Source organism: Periophthalmus magnuspinnatus, chromosome 10 (genome assembly GCF_009829125.3).
Source record: "Periophthalmus magnuspinnatus isolate fPerMag1 chromosome 10, fPerMag1.2.pri, whole genome shotgun sequence".
In the NCBI taxonomy this organism is placed as follows: domain Eukaryota; kingdom Metazoa; phylum Chordata; class Actinopteri; order Gobiiformes; family Gobiidae; genus Periophthalmus; species Periophthalmus magnuspinnatus.
In genome coordinates this window covers 12,221,456-12,241,632 of record NC_047135.1, presented here as the reverse complement: position 1 = coordinate 12,241,632, position 20,177 = coordinate 12,221,456, and the positions used below count along the sequence as shown (strand labels likewise).

The 20,177-nt window shown below is 40.5% G+C and overlaps 1 protein-coding gene across 1 annotated transcript in view; it reads left to right on the top strand.

The window, feature by feature from the left end:
• The window catches only part of tenm1 (teneurin transmembrane protein 1), a 431,225-nt gene that overhangs the window by 131,128 nt on the left and 279,920 nt on the right, over positions 1 to 20,177 (top strand). The window lies entirely within an intron of this gene.

Below are 20,177 nucleotides of genomic sequence, written 5' to 3'. Positions count from 1 at the left end.
AGCGCTTTTTGGGTTCTAGAAGGTGGAAATAAAAAAATAAAAACATAAATAAAAAGCGACCATCCTTGCTATGAAAGGGCTTGCATCTCCACAACCCTGACTCTAACTTGGCTTGGAAGAGAGCCTCCACCTGCTTGTTTCCATGGAGATGTTTATTTGGCTATAGTATTCCACAGTATAACATAAGACATATCTATCTCCATTGAGAATGTTTTGAAATATGGTTTTAACTTTCTATTTCCATGGGATCGTACCACCTCCATATTATTTCTTTAAGGAAAAGCTGAACGGTCTATCCCAGGGGTGTCAATCACATTTTCACCAAGGGCCACATCAGCAAAATGGCTGCCATCAAAGGGCCAGATGTAAAATAAATGTAACTACTTTTTAAAAGTTGTTTATTAACTGTTTCGGTATTCATTACTTATTCAAGTTACAGATATTACATATGATTTGTGAAGATGTAAAAAAAAATATGGCTGTGTAACTGTGTGTCTCCTGATAAAATGATATTTTAAGACAATCATACCTTTAAAATTACCCTGTTGAGGGCCACATAAAATGATGTGGGGGGCCACATTTAGCCCGCAAGCCTTGATTTTGACATGTGTAGTCTATCCCATTATAAGTATTATTGTTAAAATGATAATTATATTTATTATAGAACCAGTGCTGTATTTTGCTTTTTGACTAACCCTGTCTTTTGTTCATACTCGTTTTCTCCACCATCTAACCATGTCTGTGTTGATAAAGCAGAGTCTGGATCCTGAATCTCTGGTTTTGTAGAAATCCTTCAAAGGGATTTGACTTTGTACATATAATCTTAATAGATTTTAATCCTAATCTCTGTGCTGTTTTGTGTTCCCACTGATCATCAAATGTTGTGAGCGCTCTAATCTCAAATTGTAAAAGTTAAACATGTTGTTGTTTGCAATCAGATTTATTTTTATTGTGGATTGACGTGCCGGGCTTTGTAGATAGAACAATGTGACTTCCCTTTGTTTCTATCACTTTTTCATTGAATCCATTGTTGTTGAAATAGTGAAAGCGACAATTTTAACAGTATGTGGCAGCGAGGTCAGTGCATCTGTCTATGTAAAAGGAGGTTGTGGGTTAGATGCTGGATGGTGTGTTGCTGTGGGTTCATCATAAGTTTTGCAGGATCAGTTTAAGTTGAATCGAACCACCATGCTAGTTGACAAGTTATGAAATTCTTGGCCTAGCTGTTTACATTTGAGCTTTCTCTCAATTGTCTTTTCTTCTGGTTGGATTAAAAAATTTAACTTAATAGGAAAAAAAAAAAAAAAAAAGTCTGATAAATTTCCATAAATAATTGCCAAATGTTGTTCTACTTTTTGTGTTAAATGTCACTGATCAAAAGGAAAACAGAAAACCATTGTAATTTTGTTTTTTGAAAAGAAAAAACATTTATTGAAAACTGAGGTTGATCAATAAGAGGAAAAAAAAAAGTGACTATTTTTTAGCATATCATCCAGCGCTACATTCAAACCTTTAAGTACTAAATCATAGCTAATTTACCATGTAGCACATGAAACACGTTAGCATGACTTTTTTCTCCATTTGCATCTTAGGTGATGTAGTTCGTTGGAGCCTCTTTGATATGTACAGACGTTGAAGTGTCCTTTTCTTGTTTTGCACACGCTTGCATCAACCTGCCGGTGCCTCGTAGCATCAGTAAACTCCCTGAAGGCACCACCACTTTTTTCTGCGCTGGCTTCTTTTAAATGAACATTTTTCTGCCCTCAGCTGTTAGACTATATTTCATGCATGGAGGTTTCAATGGGTTGTTTACACGACAATTGGCCTCAGTTTCCAGTGCTGTTTGGAAACAATGGGTAAAAGAAAGAAAGGAGGAAGGGCTAATGGTGGTGAAATTTGGATTGAGAATCTGAGAAATAATTTGTGTTATATGTATTAAAGATTAGGTGTGTCCAGATTAAGATGGTTTTGAGGGATTGTGAATAAATGGGTTTAAGGTTAGAGATGCCACACCTGTCTAAATGAAGACCAAAGAGAAGATTTATGAAAGAGGACATGCAATTGATTGGTGTAAGAGAAGAGAGAAGAGGAAAGAGAAGAATGCACCAATGCTGCTACATGGGATCCAAAAATCACAGAATGGGGATCCAGGACATGGCGTCTGGGTTCGGCAAATGTTTTGAAGTGTATGTTCTAGAGCTCTTTCAATAAAACAAAACAAAACACAGAGCTGTGCAATTAATAGAATTTCAAGTTGATTGAGATCCAGTTGCTTCAAATTGTCAGTGATCAACTTTTTAACTAAGATGCCTAGAGTCTATTTTCTGTCAGTTAAGTCACATTGTTTAGAGCAGGGTTCAGACTTTTCAGGAATAAATTGTACTATTTTTTGCATTAAATGGTAATAATAATAATAATAATAATAATAATAATAATAATAATAATAATAATAATAATAAAAAAGTCTTGCTTATGTTTCTGCAAACAAATATATATATATATATATATATATATATATATATATATATATATATATATATATATATATATATATCTCCTGTCAGGTTAACGTAGCGGCCCTGGTTGAAGGATGGCTCAAATGCAGAGGATGAATTTCTCTCATGAGGGATTACTGTAATAAATTATAACATAGTTTACCTTATCCTTATGGGTGACAGTAACTCACTTGGTAGAGTGGTCAGATCCACTGAATGCTGTCACTTTGTCCTTGGGCAAGACACTTAACCTATCTTGCCTCCAGTGTCTTTGTACACTGGTGTATGCATGTGTGTCATGTGTGAGTGAATGGGTGAGTGGTTCCTTGATGTAAAGCACTTGATAAAAATGTGACCTTTGACCATTATCAGAGTTGAAAAAGCAGCTTTGTTAATCTGCATAGTTAGATGGAGGCTAATGATCCTACTGTACTTCATAAAGAAACCAAGTCTTTTTATACATGAGCCAGTTGCTAACATGACACTCGTAATTTTGACAGCTATTACAATAACTAACAACATCTCTCAGCAATCCATCATCGGCCCTCATTTCTCATATTAATACTTATTATCAGGCATTCATTTGTGATAATATATCAACTCCCCTATCCTTCATAGGGTCTCCCCATTAAACAGCCAATGAAGGTCCATTTTAGTGTTTGACCAGATAACGTTTTATCACTGGTCAGGAAGTGTGTAAAGACAAAGACAAATGATTACACAGTCAGATGGCCGGCCGGGCTCGGGGTCCCATCTCATTACCACAAAAAGAACGTACAAAAAAAACCTCAGAGATTCTCATTTCAGTTCTGTGACCTTTTTACGGGGTTAATTATTTATTTCATCGACGCACAGCGGTGGAATAAAGTTTGTGGCGATTTTAATGCGAGTCAATTAAGAAGCAGAGATAGATGAAAAGCCAATCCTGAGGGAAATTATGACGCCTTTATTTTTAGAGTGCAGCGGGTAGAGGCTATGGTTTAGCTACGGGCCATGTCTCAATAATCACAAGAAGCATTCTAAAACTCCATTCAGGTAGAATATATCAAGGGTGGAGGTATTTCAACTTTGTGTACTGCTAATATTACCACTTCAACCAAACACACTTGCACACGCTCACACCACAATCATACTTTGCAAGACGCTTTTAAATGTCTTACACAGGAGTAGTACTTGGTCTGACTGGAAATCAATCGTCCGACCACTGGTTAGATGGAAATTCATATTATTAGACCTGTAAATACTACCATAATTTGCATATTAGTGAATGTATTATTTAATATGCAAATAAATAAAACATTGTGTTACACCATTACTCCACACATGTCCTGGTTTGGGCCCGTTTAGTCCTGATTCTGGTTCTAATCCAGGTTATGTTAGTCAGCGAGTTTCTTCTATGTTTCCACCTTTAAATGACTTTAAGGGCCCATATTACGCTAATTTGTGATCTATGTACCGTAAATTTCGGATTATAAGACGCTACTTTTTTTCCACGCTTTGAACCCTGCGGCCTATACAGCAGTGCGGCTTATTTATGGAATTTTACTGGATAACGGCCCCTGGGGGCGCTCTCTAGCTGTAAACGTAAAAGTGAGACAGACGTGGGGAAAGATTCTGCTCTGAAGAATTCACTAGTTTTGATTTTGAACGATCATTTTGCGCATCATGAAATGGATATGATGCAGTTTTTAAGATAAAGAAGGAAATAGAGCAGGGGTCGGCAACCTGTAACATGCAAAGAGTCATTTGGACCCACTTTCCACGTAAAATAAAACACTGGGAGCCGCAAATACTTTTTGACACCTAAAATGAAGATAACACTGTGTATAATAATAATAATGTAATGGAATAATGTAGGTTTTATTTTCACGGACAAGCCTTCTACACGTGGCAGATAAATATGGCAAAAATAAGTTAAGTGCATAAAAAAATACAACTCACCAAACCGCTGCATCAGTGTGAGCTCTGCGCTGATTATGTGATTATGTCTATTCTGCTCCGCAGTTTCTTTAAAAAAAAAAAAAAACAAACTCTAAAAGCGTATCGTTTAATCCCAGGTGCTTATTCTCCATGTGCCAAAGCAGTTGTGAAGGTTTCATTGCCTCATTTGCTTTTCCCGCAAGTTACGCAGAGCGGACTGCGCGTGAGAGTCACCTGTAGCGACAAACCCAGATTTTAAGTAGGCATTGTCTGTTAAATTTATCTTTCTTTTTCTTGGAGGTCGTAGTCTCCTCTTCTGGCTCCTCAGTTGTCCTTTTCCCCTTTGTTAAAAGCTCTCCAAAGACTTTTGTTTTGGCTCATCTTCACTCGCTTGTGGCTCTACTTTTGTGCGTCATGTCTGATGTTATACGTGAAACGTCATCGCGGAGACAAGAGCAGATAATATACTTGCTACTACATCAAATAGATTTCTGTGGCGATTTCCAGCAGGATTTTCATGATACATCTACGGACGAGCTTATTAGTGCGTCATTAGGGACGGGTGAAAGTTGCTCCTGACCCCTGTGCGCACAGCGTCTGAAAATCAGGGCTCTTTACGCAGGACAGTGAGATGTGTCTGTGCCTGTGTCCGTGTCTGTGAGACTTGAGACGTGAGCGGTGTTTGTTTTGAACATTGTTCCGCGAGTGTGACGCTTATTTTGAGCAACGAAAAATAAGAAAATATAATTTTATTTTAAGATCATAATAATCTTCCGATTTAAACTACAACAAAAAAGAGCTAACACAAATAAAATACACTTCAATTAAATACTTAAAATTTATTTTCCCAAGCCACGCAGAGCCGCAGTATAAGGCTGAAAGAGGCGCATGCGGCTCCGGAGCCGCGGGTTGCCGACCCCTGAAATAGAGCCACTGCACGTAAGCTCGGCATCAATGAATCCAACTTGGTCAATGTAAAAAGACGACAAAAGTTTTCAGAGGAAATAAAAGCAGATTTTCCGTGTTGGTGCAGCTTTATTTTCTAAACCTGCAGGTGTGTTCATCCCGTGTTCATGTCGTGTTGGTGCCAATTTTCAGGCACAGTTTAAAAAAAGCGTGTCGGTGCACCGTCTTTCTGTGTAAATATCTCATGTTACAATATGAAAACCTGCGGCTTATATTCAGGTGCGGCTTATATATGGACAAAATTGATTTTCTCTTCAAATTTAGCTGGTGCGGCTTATATTCAGATGCGCTCTATAGTCCGAAATTTACGGTAGTTTCCTCATCACAAACATACCTGGAGTTTTGTTTTGTTTCATTCACACACGTTTAACACACAAACCCCCCACCTCCACACACCTTCACTAGAATCATTTGGATAATTTCAGCCCTGGAATTTGCAAATCTCTACAGAAACAAAGGTAAAAGGTGTTGTTAACTTTACAACTACTGCTTCATGACATCACAAGGTGGAACAGAGCATTTCTAGCTAATAATAAAAGGTTACTCAAACATTATAACATGGCTTAAAGCTCACAAGAGTCAGTTTTGCGGAATATAGGACCTTTAAGCAAAAGTCTCCAGCTCGCCCCATCTTTGACAATAATGCAACAATAATGCAACAATGTTGCCTAAATCGAGTTGGATATTGTTGAGTTGGGGCTGTGTGTTTTATAGGGCCTTGTTGTAATAATCAAAATTAACTGTGCGCCTGACTGCTGTGTGCAATAATGAAGGCAGAGAGTGGAGAAACAGGCCAGCAGCAAATAAAGAGAGAGAGGGGGAGAGAGGGAGCGAGGGAACGAGAGAGTGAGACAGATGGAGAGCAGGGGAACTGGTTAAATATTAGTCTTTAATAATATTGGACCTTATTTTTCATGGTCTGGTTCACACTTGCACAGGTGTCTTTTCATATGAAACAAGTCACTATGTGTTTTAGCTGTAACTTTTAAATTGGTCATAAATCTCATACTGGCTGTTTATTAGTGTGGAATTTGGACATATTAGCAAATGATTCATACGGAATACACAAGAAACAGTGGTGCGGCTGTGGTTAATTTAGATGAAAATCTAACCTCTTGCCTGTTATGTATTAAGCTACTATTTGTTAGATTTTGGCTTAAATAACTTGACAATATAGTAAATAGTAAATGTTTTGTCCAACGCTTTACATCAAACTGTGTCAAACTCAAGGCCCGGGGGCCAAATACGGCCCACCACATCATTGTATGTGGCCCGTGACAAGGTAAATTAAATGTATGCCTTTCTTAAAATGCCAGTTTATCAGGAGATACACAATCATATTTTTACATCTATGCAAATTTGAGGGCAACATTTTGCTGATGTGGCCCTCGGTGAAATTGATTTTGACACCCCTGCAAGTTTACATCAACGAAGCACTCACTCATTCACACACACATTCATGTACGCAGACACTGGGGGTGAAAAAGTGTCTTGCCCAGTGACATAACATAACAGCAGCTGGAATTGCACCGCCAGCCTGTGGGTCAGTGGATTTAAACTGCCAGCCTTCAGATCAGCGGGCAAACACATTATCACCTAAACTATTGTCGCCCCACTGTAAAATAGTTTGAAAAATGATAACAGTTGCCATAACGATTAACAATTGAATGCAAAATATTATATCTTTTGAATTGAAATAGTCTTCAAAATGTTGCTTATATAACAGAAAGCTAAAACCCATAGTTTCTGTAGTATTTTCATCTGAATGCAAGTATAGTTCTCTGTATAAGTTTGTGGAGGTGTGAGTGAACATCTGCTGTGCTGATCGAGCCTCAGAGTAGAACATTTTAATGAGCGTGACAAGCCTTTATGAAGGAGATTATTTGCTGTGCAGGTTTGTACAATCAATCCACGCTCACACCAGATTCCCATTAAACATTCTCATTATAAACATTGCTGCATCTTCTGGACACATTTTTGCATATACCTTTGATTTAAACTGATTTTACTTTTTTTTGTGCATTGTCTTTAATTTTAACTAATGTAACAAAGTATATTGAATTGAATTGTATTGGTGGGTGTACACTCTTTTAATTCATTATCGGTTATGTTCGGAGTAATTGCACTGTGACATAAGTGCATCAAACTTTGTCACCGCCAATTAAACAAAATATAAAATGTAGAAATAGCTCAAAATACTTTCAGTTTCAAAGTGATGCAAAGAACTATTTTATGCATCGGTTTCAAGTGATGTAAAATTAGGACTGTTTCCATGGCAATTAAATAAGTAGCTCAGTTGGTACAGTGTTTGAATAGTGTTGTTGTGTCCTTGGGCAAAACACTTAACCCACCTTGCCCATACATACACCTTCATATGCAAGTGTCTATGTACAGTGATGTATGAAGGTGGAAAAATGCTATAAAAATGTGACTATTAACCATGAAAAATCAGGACTGTTGCCATAACTATTAATGCTATATAAGAAAATATGTCTTTTGAATGGGAAACGTTGTCAGAATGTTACAACAGGAAGCTTAAACCCAGAACTAGGATATGAATATATGTATTTTTATGGGCTCTTAAAATTACAATGATGAAAAAAATGTGTACTGCGCCTTTAAATGCTTTCAGTGTTACACAAACGCGCTGCTATTTCGAGACCGGCTCACCTCGATGAATGCAATTTTTTATACCTAGCCCCAATAGCTCCGTGATACCTGTCCCAGTCTCCGGTAATCCCCCAGATCTCCCCTCCGCTGGCTGCAGAGCGCTTTTACTCATTTCCAACTTATGTAACCAAAACGTTGATGATTCCAGGGAATATCTCATAAACAACTTTCCAACACTGCTTTTTAACCCGTTTTTTCTTTCACCCGGGGGGTAGTGGTTTTTGCTCCGCACTGTCACTGAAATCTGTAATGTTCCTCCCTCCTCTTCTTCTCCCGTTTTGTGATTTGATTTTCAACTTTTGGATATGCATCACTTTTGCCTGCAGCTCCTTTATAGAGTTACGTTGATGTCTGTGTGTGGTGGGGCAAAGCCAGTCATTTCGAGTAGAGTTGTTGAGTTGTGTGTATCTTTTGGAGATGCAGAGCCAAAGCAGTCTAAGCTATCTAAAGCTCCATCTGGCAACCTGGCCCCTGTGTTGCTGTGTCCAAAGAGTGCACTGTCCCTTGGCCTTTTTTCTCTGTTACCCCCCTGTCCCTGGTCCTCATCTTACGTTTCTCTTTCTTTTTTTTTTTTCTCACATCACACTGAGGAGGAGATAGAGTTTAGAAGAGGGAAGATACAATTTGTCCAATGAAAAGTTGGAAGCATTGTTCACTTAGCTATAACGACCAGTGCTTTTTGTGAGCTGTAAAAATTGTGTATAAACTCATCATGGTGAATAATTAGGATGTTCAGAATGCACGGGGTAACTGAGGAATAACTTTGGACCATTGTAAAACATGTAAAATGAACTAGTGAGTTTAATCCAGATGTAATTCCGGTTTGGTTCTGTTCTCATCCAAGTTTGTGTGTGTATACACCCTAAAACTCCTTTTACCAAGAAAATATTTCATTATCTTTGGTCTAGTCCTAAAATTTAGCAGTAAATGCTATGCAAATCAATCTTGTTGCAGAAAAAGGAATAACTGTGATGAGTGAACAGGGACAAATTGTTGGTATTTTATTTTGAATTCAATGCATTTTTGTAGAGCCCAAAATCACAACAGCAGTTGCCTCACAAGGCTTAACAAAACTGTTTATTTAAATAACAGAAAGTTTGAAAATCAAATAGCATATGTCTTTTGGCATTTCTGTAGAATGAACAGTAAGATGTTTTTTACTGATAAAAACATGTATCCGATGAGTATTCAAGGCCACTGAAATAGCAGTTTTAATGACCTTGAACTGACTGTACCAGTGCCAGTACTATTCATACTAACACAGTGTACCATCTGATTTTCCAAATGCTGTGTCGGCCAATCTGCTTATTCCTGTAGGTCTGATTTCACTTCAAATCATATTTCTGGAACTAGACACTAAAACAACAATTTTTTGCTCCTAAACTGTGTATATGGTGTTTTAATTAATTTAATTTAATCAGTTGTTTCTGATTACAAACAGCTGGCCAGAGAGGCGGAGTTTGAAGTGTTAGACCAATCACCCAGCTCCTTATACCTCAAGAATCCACCCCTCTTCTTTATTCCATAGGCAAATTTTAGCAGCTGTGTTTGAAATGTGGTTGTGGGTGAAGTTTAGGTGTTTAGTTTTACTTTAATCTTATTTTATGTTAAATGGAATATAGTCTTAACATGTAGTCACAAGCACTGTTTCCTCTAAACTGCGCGCGTGCGCAATTGCGCACTGCTGACATGGTCTCCGCGCACAGAAAATCTGTTCTGCACACAAAAAAATCGAACCGGAATTTAAAATAAAATAAACACACAACAATTCATTCAGCGCTATTTTTCAATGTGAGTCAGTGAGTGTGACCGGTGACTAGCTGCTCCAGCCAATTATGTAATTCACATACGTATTTGCGGAGCTTATCAACATCATTGACAGGCGTCCTCATGCGCCGCTATCAGAGTTTTAGCCGATGTGGAGTGAAGACTCCCTAATGATGCTAAGTGTTTAACCCCTTAACGTTCCAACGGCCCGCCCTCGGGCGCACTGTTACGCACTGTTTTGCAGCAGTTTTGCATTTTAAACATGACGAAACGGACAAAAGAAAGGAAGTACGCGATCGAGGACACTGTGGATGTTTGTAAAGTTAAACTAGAGGCATCTCGACCCGCAGCGGTTCGTGGAACCGAATGACGATCTCATGGTGGACTCAGGAGCAGAGGACCTTATGTTTTGATGGACTGGATGCTGTTCCTGGTCAGTAAGCATGGTTTATTCTGCTATTGACTTAATTGTGAGTCAAATATATCATGCGTAATCATTAGGATTAGCTAATGCCAATCTGCGCCCCCCGACCACCACCAATCATACACGCACACACCACTTGGATGAAGTGTCTTGCCTAAGGACACAATGACAGAAGTTGGTCCGAGCGGGACTCGATCCTCCAACTTCTAACCACTGAGCCACTGTAGCAGAATGAGTGTCACACTGTACAATCATGTACAGTGTATTTTTAGTTCCCAGTGTGTGTTTGTTTACATTTTGAAGTGTGTGTGTTTGTTCACTGTTTGCAGTGCGTGGTTTGTAAATATATATTTATTTTGACCCATACCACTCGTGTGTATTTGTATATGTTATATACAAATACACATTATATATTGTGTTTTGATATGTTATGTAAATGTACAGTAATAGAACAGCTGGGTGTGCAAATACAGATTCCTCTCAGTGTGTATTGGTCATTGAATACTGTCACTAGTTCATGAGTTGTAAAAATCAAATGATCATGTCATATACTGAAAAAGAGTTACCGGATTGTCTTCCAGATCACAGTAGGACAATCTCACTCACACAGTGCACAGCAAAAGCTTCACACAATGGCTTATACTCATAATGCGAGTCAGAGCTTTATCATAAAAATGTTACGTGTGTTTTCAGCATTGGAGTTTACAGTTGGCTTGGTTTAGTTGGAAGCTCATGTTTTGCCATAGTTAAAATTAAATATTTATACTTCCAATAACATTAACATACTACACAGGTCATGAGCAAGATTTTTGTCATTTTCATTGTATAAGTGGACTAAAGCACTTAATTAAAAGTCTTATAACAGAAATGTAAATGTGGTAATTTGATTCTTTTTATAAACCATTTAACTTGGATGCATGCGATGCAGCATGACCACAGTGCGCATGTCTGATGTCGCTCACAGTGGTCCATGGGACCGCTCAGGGAGTTTGTGTGTTTGCTCAGACTCGTGAAAAATTAGAGGGAACATTGGTCACAAGTATTATTATTATTAGTTATATAAAGTCATTATTTGCTTTGTTGGAAACTATAAAACCATTTATAACCTAAACAAATAATGTGTATATATAGAGCTTGTAAGATCAAAGTGTTGGCATTATTTAACCTTGCGCGCTTTAATTATAGTTGACTCAAAGTGTATTGTCTTTGTTTTCTTACTTAACCACAAGTTTATACAGTTTAATTATAACTCCTAAAAATGCAAGCTACATCAAGACAATTAGTGTGAAAGCAGGGGATTTCACGGCTGCCCTCAGTAGACCGCGAGTTAGGCCTAAAAAGTCTGCTAGCACTCAGGAGGGACATGAGCGGTGCATTACTGAGCAGTACAATGCAGGAGAGCTCTGGAAATGCTACGCCTCTTTTCCCTAAGCGTGTCATTTTGAATGCTCAGAGGTGGTGCCGACCAAAATAACCTCCATTTTCTACAGCCATTAGCCGTATCCGAGCGGCACCTCCAGCACTGGCACTGTGCGGCACAGGCCCTGTCACTTCACCGGGCCACGTGAACTCATTTACATGTAAAAGTACAGCTTATACAAGTATGTTTAATACTATGCACAACCTTTTACATAAACAGGTCACAGCTTTACGCTTTGGTAAAGTAACCTAAAAGGCAGTTAATATACATAGTCATTGATCATAGTAGTTGTATATAAGTTATAAGTATAAATTGTAAGTAGCTGTAATAGTAGAAATAGTAGAAGTAATAGTAGTAGTGGTAGTTGTTCTAGTGGTAGTAGTAGTAGTGGTGGTAGTAGTAGTGGCAGTAGTGGTAGTAGTAGTAGTGGCAGTAGTAGTGGTAGAATTAGTAGTGGTAGTAGTAGTAGTAGTGGTAGAGGTAGTAGTAGTGGTAGGTATAATAGTAGTAGTGGTAGAAGTAGTAGTGATATTAATGATAGTAGTAGTACGTGTAATAGTGATAGTGGTAGTAGTGGTGGTAGTAGTAGTAGTGGTAGAAGTGGTGGTAGTAGTAGTAGTAGTAGTAGTGGTGGTAATAGTGGTAAGTGTAATAGTGATAATGGTAGTAGTGGTAATAGTGGTAGTAGTAGTAGTAGTGGTAGTAGTAGTATAAATGATAGTATAAATGCAGTTGAAGAAATTAGTAGTAGTTATATAGTAATTATATAATTGTATTCATTTACAAGATCATACTTTTCATGAGTGTATTTTGTAAATTGTTCTTAAGTATTCTTGTAGTACTAGTAACAGTATAACAGTTGGCTCAGTCAGTAATAATAATAATACAGTGGACTTAGAGCGTTTTTTGGACACTCAAAGTTTCAGTAGTGATTTGAAGTGCTGTAATGAGTCCGAGTTCCTGATGGGTTGTGGGAGTGAGTTCCAGAGGGCGGGGGGGGCGGCAGTGAAGGCTCGGTCCCCCAAGGTTCTGTGCTTTGTCCTGATGAGGAGTGTGAGTAGTAGTAGTATCAAATATCTAATATTTACTGCACATTTTTCCCTTTAGACCAGGGGTGTTCATTATGTCGATCGCGATCTACCAGTCGATCGCGATCTACCAGTCGATCGCGATCTACCAGTCGATTGCGAAGGCATTTTGGGTAGATCACGTCCCGTCATCCATCCAGTCACATGACTAATATACAGGACAACCAGTCAGATTACACCTGACCCTAGGACCCTATAGCGTCGGATCCTATCGTCGCTGATAGAGCGCGGTTGCGGACTTTCCGGCAGCGTAATGGGCTCGACACACAGGGAGCGACTAATGACAGCGCGCAGCGACACTCATCGCATAGGCTTTAAAATCGAACACACGGGCAGCGACAAACTGCAGCGACTAGCGGCAGCTTGTCACGTCGCGCTCTGTTCCAGAGCAGATCGCGAGCCTCCTACACGTCTGATTGGCTGTTTATTTGGAGGGAATTTTGAGGTTAATAGCGGTAGATGGGAAAAAGACGCTAAAATGAAATCTCGTAAAGTTTTGCTTCATTTGACCAAAATATTACAATTGGTTGCACTCTACAAAACTAAAAAAAAAGCGACCCTGGGTCCACCCTATTCTGCAGCTAATTCTGTTTAATGTAAAAACCTTAAATAAATATATTTTTTTTAATGTTGAATCAGTCTTTAGTACAATTGGTTATTAGCCTCCATTTATCTGAATTAACAAATTTGCGCATGTTAACTTAGTACTCATATTCACCCTGGCACCAACGAGTTCCCAGGCAGCTGCTTTTTTTGATATATCTCGGTAGTCTCTTTGAGATGTCAAAAAGAATTGGGAAATCCGACACCGTGAGTATAATTTTCTCCTCCATGATGTTTCTGAAGTGGGCAGTGGATTGGCTTGTCAATAAGACTCTCGCTGATTGGCTGTTGTGCAGGCGACAGCGATAAAAGTAGAAAATTTTTCAACTTTCATTAGTCGCGTCGCAGGCCCGCGTGTGTCGACATGCATGAGCGTGAGGTTTTCACGTGCACGACTTTTGCTTGTCACGGAGGTGAGAGAGATGAGCGATTTTCGCAGTGTCGCACAGGTACCATTGAAAATAAATGGAGAGCGAGCGATGTCGCTCCCCGTGTGTCGAGCCCATAACTACGCGCCCAGTCGTGCTCTCATGTAAATTCAAACAGCGTCTCAAAGCAGAGACATGGGGCTATCTAAATATTTTACCATCATTACGGTAATCTGCCTCTGTTGTCCCTTGAAGGTGACGAATCAGAGCGCGGTGCTGCGGGGATTTTCCCAGTCATTTATTCGATGCGTAAAAGAAAAAATATGGATGGATGTGTAAAATAGAAGTAGCTGTGTGAAAAAATGCAGTAAATTCTGATACTTCGTTTAACATGATTTTTATGGCTATAAAAAAAGACAAAACCGTAATCAACATGATTAGCTCTGTTATCGCTTTCAAACGAAAAATGCACTTTTACTCCTGGCTGGCTGTCAGAAGCTACTGCCCGAACTATGCATCCCTCACTGATTCCATTCAGTGCACGTCATCAGAGCAGTAATCATCATTCAAGTAATTATGAACATGTAAGAAGTTCAATTGTGTTGTGCAGTATTATTTCATGACATTGTGCAAGGTACATCAAAATGCACTGTACATGTAAGAATTCATAATACATTTAGAAATAAATATATGTTTAACATTTTTGTATTAGGTGGTAGATCTTTCAGACTTGATCATTTTAAACGAAGCTCACATACTGAAAAAGTCTGAGCACCCCTGCTTTAGACACTGTTTTCTTAGGCCACTGATGTGATTGAGCTGCTATGTGGCAGGTTCAGCTGTTGTTATTGAACACGTACATGCTTGGAGTACTAAGAATATCCAATTTTATATATATACGTGTGATCACAGATGGTCTATGCAGTCAGTACAAGGAGGGGGAGTGGAAAACGCCTTTCACCAAATGCATGATGCTGTACTGCTGTGATGTGAGTAATGGCATGTCATGTGTACGGACAAGATAATTGTGTTGTTTTTCAAATGCGCACAAAATACCAAAACATATGTTGTGTGGCATCTTTTGAAATAGGACAATACAAATACAGTGTGCAGTCAATATGGAGGCTTGTTTTGAAATAAGGGTGATCTTTCATGTGCTGAGCACACCAATCAACACCATAAACATAAACATGCATTGCAACATTAAAATGTACTTTCCATTTTGAAAACACTATTTAAAAAACCAAAAAAACCAAAACAAAACAGCACAATCACCTCAATCGAGTGAAATCAGTTAAAAAAGAAAGACTTGCACAATAGAGGGGCATTATGTAACTTTTGGTGGGGGGCGGTTACCATGGAGATGTTATTCCATTGTCTGTGATGTTTTACAGTACAGACTTCAACGTATTTATCTTAAAATTTCCATCCATCCATCCATCCATTTTCTTCCGCTTATCCGGGGCCGGGTCGCGGTCGCAGCAGTCTAAGCAGGGACTCCCAAACTTCCCTCACCCCGGACACGTCCTCCAGCTCCTCCGGTGGGATCCCAAGGCGTTCCCAGGCCAGCCGAAAGACATAGTCCCTCCAGCGTGTCCTGGGTCTTCCCCGGGGCCTCCTCCCGGTGGGACATGCCCAGAACACCTCCCTAGGGAGGCGTCCTGGAGGCATCCTGAGCAGATGCCTGAGCCACCTCAGCTGGCTCCTCTCAAAGCAGCGGCTCTACTACGAGCTCCTCCCGTGTGACTGAGCTCCTCACCCTATCCCTAAGGGTGCGCCCAGCCACTCTGCGGAGGAAACCCATTTCGGCCGATGGTATCCGCGATCTTGTCCTTTCGGTCATTACCCAGAGCTCATGTCCATAGGTGAGGGTAGGAACGTAGATTGACCGGTAAATCGAGCTTTGCCTTTGGGCTCAGCTCCTTCTTTACCACAACGGACCGATACAGCGACCGCATCACTGCAGACGCTGCACCGATCCGCCTGTCAATCTCACGCTCCATCCTTCCCTCACTCATGAACAAGACCCCGAGATACTTGAACTCCTCCACTTGGGGCAGAGACTCACCACCCACCCGGAGAGGGCAAACAACCTTTTTCCGGTCGAGAACCATGGCCTCGGATTTAGAGGAGCTGATTCTCATCCCAGACACTTCACACTCAGCTGCAAACCGCCCCAGTGCCTGCTGCAGGTCCTGGCTCGATGAAGCCATCAGGACAACATCATCCGCAAACAGCAGAGATGAAATCCTGTGGTTCCCGAACCAGACCCCCTCCGGCCCCTGGCTGCGCCTCGAAATTCTGTCCATTAATAAAATGAACAGAACCGGTGACAAAGGGCAGCCCTGGCGGAGTCCAACATGCACCGGGAACAGCTCTGACTTACTGCCGGCAATGCGAACACAGCTCCTGCCCTGGTCATACAGGGACCGGACAGCCCTTAGCAAAGGGCCCCGGACCCCATACTCCCGGAGAACCCCCCAAAGGACACCATGAGGGACACGGTCGAATGCCTTCTCCAAATCCACAAAACACATGTGGACTGGTTGGGCAAACTCCCATGAACCCTTGAGGACCCGATGGAGAGTATAAAGCTGGTCCAGTGTTCCACGACCGGGACAAAAACCACACTGCTCCTCCTGAATCCGAGGTTCGACTATCGGTCGGATTCTCCTCTCCAGTACCCTGGAGTAGACCTTACCGGGAAGGCTGAGGAGTGTGATTCCCCTGTAATTGGAACACACCCTCCGGTCCCCCTTCTTATACAGAGGGACCACCACCCCGGTCTGCCACTCCAGTGGTACTGTCCCCGACTGCCACACGATGTTGCAGAGACGTGTCAGCCAAGACAGTCCCACAACATCCAGAGACTTGAGGTACTCGGGATGGATCTCGTCCACCCCCAGAGCCTTTCCACCGAGGAGCTTGCTAACCACCTCAGTGACTTCAGCCAGGGTGATGGATGAGTCCGCCTCCAGGTCCCCAGTCTCTGCTTCCTCCTCGGAAGACATGACGGGGGGATTGAGGAGATCCTCAAAGTATTCCTTCCACCGCCCGACAACACCCCCAGTCGAGGTCAGCAGCTCTCCACCCGCACTGTAAACAGTGTTGGTGAAGCACTGCCTCCCCGAACTCCTCCCAACCCCGGGTTTTTGCCTCTCTGACCGCACGAGCTGTGGCACGCTTGGCCCGCTTGTACTCATCGGCTGCCTCAGGAGTCCCACGAGCCAACAAGGCTCGATAGGACTCCTTCTTCAGCTTGACGGCATCCCTTACTTCCGGTGTCCACCACCGGGTTCGGGGATTGCCGCCACGACAAGCACCACAGACCTTACGACCACAGCTACGAGCGGCCGCATTGACAATAGAGGTGAAGAACATGGCCCACTCGGAGTCCAGGTTTCCAGCCTCCCCCGGGATCAGGGAGAAGCTCTCCCGGAGGAGTGAGTTGAAGACCCCTCTGACAGAGGGCTTTGCCAGGCGTTCCCAACAGACCCTTACAATACACTTAGGTCTGCCAGGTCTGTCCGGCTTCCTCCTCCGCCAGCGGACCCAACTCACCAGCAGCTCAGCCCCTCTCTTCACCCGAGTGTCCAAGACACGCGGTCGGAGGTCAGATGACACGACAACAAAGTCGATCATCGACCTCCGACCTAGAGTGTCCTGGTGCCACGTGCACCGATGGACACCCTTGTGCTCGAACATGGTGTTTGTTATGTACAAACTGTGACTAGCACAGAAGTCCAATAACAAAAATGCCGCTCGGGTCCAGATCAGGGAGGCCGTTCTTCCCAATCACGCCCCTCCAAGTGTCACTGTCGTTTTTTTCGTTTAGAATAAATGAAAAACATTAAAACTCAGTATTCTTTTCTGCCAAATCTAATTTAAATAATAATAATAATAATAATAATAATAATACATTTTATTTGTTAGGCGCCTTTCAAGGCTCTCAAGGTTGCCGTACATACATACGTAAACAATACAAATTGAAACAATGTAAAATGATTAAAAATACATTTAAAAACCAATATAGATTAAAGCAAATTATATATATATATATATATATATATATATATATATATATATATATATATATATATATATATATATATATATTCAATGGAAAGTGATTATATGGAGAACATAACGTATTGAGTGGCCATTTTGAAGCATACATACCTCATATACTCACGGTACCAATATCGTACACAGAGGACCAAAATGGTGCTTTTGATACTAGTAGTAAATATTTAAAATATGAAGTTACAGGTACACATAATCATAAAACATAATATGATTGTGCATTTTATTTCCAACCTGTCCCTAAAGTGACATGATTGGGCTTGTGAGAGTTTGAGCATTTTATTGGACCAATTCAGTGCTGTATGTTTAGTGTTCCAGTGTGAAACATGACGGTAGATTATTACTATTACAATGGCAACAATACTGGTTCCTGAATGTCTTTCCTTTCCCTGGTTCAATTTTCATTCATGGCAGAAAGTAATGTGTTTTTTTTTTTCCAATTGTCAGAAATAATTTTATTCTGAGCTTTTTTCCCAATTTTCCAACAGCAATAGTCGTAAAAAAACATTTGGCTTCTTGTTATCTGCGTTTGAAGATGGTAGGCTGCGGTAATCTCCCAGGTGGGCCAGATACCGAATTATTGCAGCTGACATTTTGGCAGCAAATAGAGTTGTGGGCCATTGCTGCCTGTCTGTGGCTGGGTGAGTGTGTGTGCAGCTCGGAGGCTAGCGTAGCATTTATTGTCGACACAGCAGCACAGAGTTGGTCCTCAGGGATTGACGATTTGCCATGTACATGTATGAGACCAGACTCAAGCCATACGGTAGCATGTACCGCTAGCACTAAAAGGAATCAACTCAGAAGAGAAGAGAGAAGAGAGAATGCAACTGCCAGTGCAGTACAATGTGAAATAACATTACACAAAACTGACTCATGTGAGCTTTAAGCATGTTAGAATGCTGTTACTTCCTCAAAAACATGCCTGAAGTTGTATTTTGTATCATTCACACATGCTTGAGTAACTCTTTGTTATTACCGGTAGTCTGTCTCCATCTTTAAAATTCAAAATGCTCTATTGCACCTTGTGATGTCATGTTTTTAATAAGGAAACAACATTATAACATAAATCAGAAAATAACGTAATATGCGCCCTTTAATATAAAATGGCACTGAAATTCATACCCAGATGCAAATCAATAGTAAAACTTGTATCGAAACTGTATACTCATGTGAAACGTATTGATTCTAGGAAAATAAATAAATAAATAAAATAAAAGTAATGGTCTTGACCTACTGTATATCAGAGATAGTATAAGACCACAGTGTAATATTAAAGTAATTACTATCATTATCATTTCAAAATTAAATTAAGTTGAAAAGCACAGCACTATTTGAAACAAAATGATAAACTTGTATTTTTCAGTAACAAATATATAATTGTTTTTGTTTTTTTTGGGTTTTTTTTTTGGCAAATTATACTAGAAAGTAAATCAAATACAGTTGTATGGCACATCGCTGTTGCTGTAATACTCACAGTGTAGAAGTAATCACAGTGTTAGTGTTAGTAACGCAGTAGCAATATTGTAGTGTAATTGTAGTTTTGGAGGCATTTACTCATTCAAAAATAATGAATCCCTTGAATTTAAACATACAAAAATGGTCTTGTTATTATGAAGCAGTTAAAAGCGACCCAAACATGCTGCATATTGAAACTGCATAGTTACATAAAGCAGACCTCCAACACACAGATGAGGCAATCCTTCTCAGCGTTATCATCTCCTCACACACTTCCAGCTTTCACTTCGGTATAAATGAATGTGGACTGGACTGTTGATGCAAAAGACAAATTCTTATGACGCACTGGATTTGGCTTGTCAATTGTTTAACGGCTTTTAACACCGCAAATCGAAAATAAATACATAAATCTAGAATGAATGCTTGACGCGCACTGAATACCAAGCTGTACTGACATATTGTAATTAGCGGGTGCAACCTTTTAGAAATCAGAACACAGAGAGAGGAGCAGCGGGAACGGAGAGCCCGGCGGAGGAAGGCGCTAGCGTGAAAGGGAATGATAGATGATTGAGCGAGGAGTTGGACCCTGAGGTTAGCCGAGTGTGTGCGTTACAACTGGCTAGCTCATTTGGTTCAGCTACAGATCTCATAATAAACATCACAAGGCTAGTTTGGGCTGGCGGCTGCAGATTAGGCCAGCGCTGTTAGCCTTTTAAAGACTGCTCAGTGTAGCAAGCGGCCAAGAAGCTATTTATAGGGAGGGCTGGAAGTGTATCAAAGCAGGTAGGCAGGGAAAGGTACTAGACAGGGACTCTTTCACCTGATTTATGTGCCTCAATCAGTGTAATAACAATAAACTGTCAACTAACGCGCCACTTTTATTCCTAATTTATAGCTGTGCCCGCCTAATAAAGCCTG